The 2,744-nt window shown below is 41.2% G+C and overlaps 1 non-coding gene across 1 annotated transcript; it reads right to left on the bottom strand.

The window, feature by feature from the left end:
• Positions 1-378: 378 nt before the first annotated feature.
• Positions 379-460, bottom strand: trnas-gcu (transfer RNA serine (anticodon GCU)). Its single transcript has one exon. It is a non-coding gene; the product is annotated as a tRNA-Ser (tRNA).
• Positions 461-2,744: the final 2,284 nt, after the last annotated feature.

Here is a 2,744-nt window from a genome sequence, read left to right as displayed (position 1 = left end):
TTTTGTGCTGTCTCGCTGTGCTCTTCTCACCAGGATGAATTACTTCTTCTCAACCTCCTCCAGATTTCATCTGACAAAACGTTCATTAAGAATCCCTTTGCATAAACATGCACTTCGCAGCTCTCGTTATTTGATTTTCCTGGATGTCTTTCATACGAAAAAACGTTCACAGCAACTTGATTTGCAAAAGGAAACCGCGCTCCCTTTCATTATCCCAATGCAACCTACATTTCAATACAGTTTAGTCAACAGGCTCAAGCCATTCTTTGAAATTTTGTAATCGCGGAAATGGATGTAAACTGACTCTTAGCGTTCCAGTTTCAATACGACAGCTGTGATCATCTGAAAACAGCCCCACGAAAATGTCATTGATGATAGCGACGAGAGCGGGATTCGAACCCACGCGTGCAGAGCACAATGGATTAGCAGCCCATCGCCTTAACCTCTCGGCCACCTCGTCACAGACCGTGGCGCAGCTATGACCTTATGAATAATTGAATTGGGTTAATTATGCAGAGCAGCAGATATTTCTCCCTGGTGTTGGTAAAATGATATTTAACATAGTACGGTTCCAAGACTATGGTCTGACCCCTGGGTTGTGGGGCAAGTGCACTCCCACTGTCACACAATGCACACAGTGATCTGAACAAAAATGAGGAAATGAATATGTAACAAGGTCTGTTGAATACTGAGAATATTTGAAGTCAACGGAATGAAGACCCCAGACAGCAGGAGGTGTTCTTTCAATAAAGAGATGAATAGAGCTCTTAAGGATAGTGGAATCAAGGGTTATGGGGATAAGGCAGGAACAGGATACAGATTGAGGATGTTCAGGCCATGATCATAATGAATGGTGGTGCTGGCTCGAAGGGCAGAATGGCCTACTCCTGCACCTGCTGTATATTGTCTATTAAATTTCCTGTGAGGAATTGTTTTCCAGACTGGAGGAGAGTGCATAGTGCTCAATGTCATTATTCGGAACACCTAACTTCCGCTCAGATGTTTTTGACACGCACTTGTGTACAGAACAGACAATTTCAAAATCCAAAATAAGGCTAAACTGACAATTGAAGGCAACAATGCAAAAACCTTGATCTGTGCGACACCAAGTCACTGTATGATCACAGCAACACAGTGAGCAAGTGTCAGAAGGAAAATGAGGGCAGTGTCAGAGCGCATACTGGGAGCAACAGGTGACAGACGGGGATGTGCATATCCCACAACTGGAACACTTCCCAAACAGCGGACTGCGGTGGAAGGATTCAGAGGGAGTTTACACTATGAAATTCGATGCCAGAGACACAATGGAGATCTGTCATTGAGTCTGTTCAAGATGAAGATTTTAAGATTTCGACAGATGCAAAACAAAATAAAAAGCTCATGGGTTAGTGAAGGCAAAAGATGACATTGTACATATCATCAATCTACCCATCTTTTCAATGAGGACCTCACCACTTTCCTCACGCGGGGACAGAATCACTGGTGAAGATGATCATATAATCCCCATTCCTAGCCATGGAATCAGAGAAAGTCGGTTTCCCAAATGTTAAGGTAAAACCAGGAATGTGGAGTTAAGCATTAATGTGTTGCTCCTGTGCTGAAGGTGACCAGTGCACGGTATCTCTGTTTCAGTTTAGTGGGGTGTGCTGTGCCGAAGTTTGAAGTTTGAGTCTCACATGGAGCAGCTTCAATTTGTCGTCGTGTTGCGGGATACGGACGGAAGGTCAAGTTGATGGGAAAATACCCGTGTTTGTGGATAGAGAAACAACCTTTTCCGGATAATGACTCCTTGATCTACAAACATACTGCAAGTATCTAAAACCTGAAGAGACATATGTGGAGAGAGAGAGGCTAAGGTGATTTTTTTAGCAGGTGGATAACGTTTCCCATGAGCACTGCTTTAAATTCCGGGAAAATTGATGTTGAACTGGCTTCATGTTTCACAGTTTGTTACAAACTCACAAAGCTTGTTGCAATAATCATAAAAAAAGAAATCACATAGGACCGTTTGAATATTGTATTGAATTGAATTTTGGTCTGAGCATACTTTATCTTCAATGGCGTGCTGCAGAGCAGTACCGGGGGTTAACAATACAAAAGGACCGAGTCTTCTTGGTGGATTTCTTGGGTGGAGTTAAGAATGTACGAAATATACATAACATCATGTGAATGTGGTCAAATTTTTAAAGTGGGTGTTGCCTCTCCTAGTGATGATTCAATTCCTGCTCATTAGGATATAATTTCTATCTGCAGTTATTTTAGGACATCAGCTCCATTTACAGAGTTTCACCTTGAATAATACGCCACAGCTTACCAATCCATGAACTTGTTATACTCAGTCTTATTCAGTTGTACATGTTCATGAAATATCTTTGTGTCTGAAGTCAACAAATTCGAAATTGTTACGCAACTATACTGACTTTCACTCAATGGTAAATTCTCTCCTTGTACGTTTGTTCGTGTATCTTTTAAAACACTCTGAAATCAGCTTCTACGTTTTATTTCTGTAAAGTCGTTCACGATTTAAATAACTCTATTGAGTGGAAGAAACTCTCATCCAAACTTTTCTTAATCATTCACTAATGGTTTTGAAGCTCTAACGAAAGTTATTGATTCACTCAAAAGAGGGACTTTCCCCGATTTACTCATTCAAACCTCGCGTTACGTGCAAATCTCATTTGTTTCCATTAAACTTGCGTGTTTGTGCATCCAGCATTTCCAAATCTCGTGAATAAACTACTTAA

The sequence above is a fragment of the Chiloscyllium punctatum genome, chromosome 50 (assembly GCF_047496795.1).
Source record: "Chiloscyllium punctatum isolate Juve2018m chromosome 50, sChiPun1.3, whole genome shotgun sequence".
NCBI classification, from domain to species: Eukaryota; Metazoa; Chordata; class Chondrichthyes; order Orectolobiformes; family Hemiscylliidae; genus Chiloscyllium; species Chiloscyllium punctatum.
Note: the sequence above shows the minus strand (reverse complement) of the source record. Positions and strands in the feature narration are given on the sequence as shown.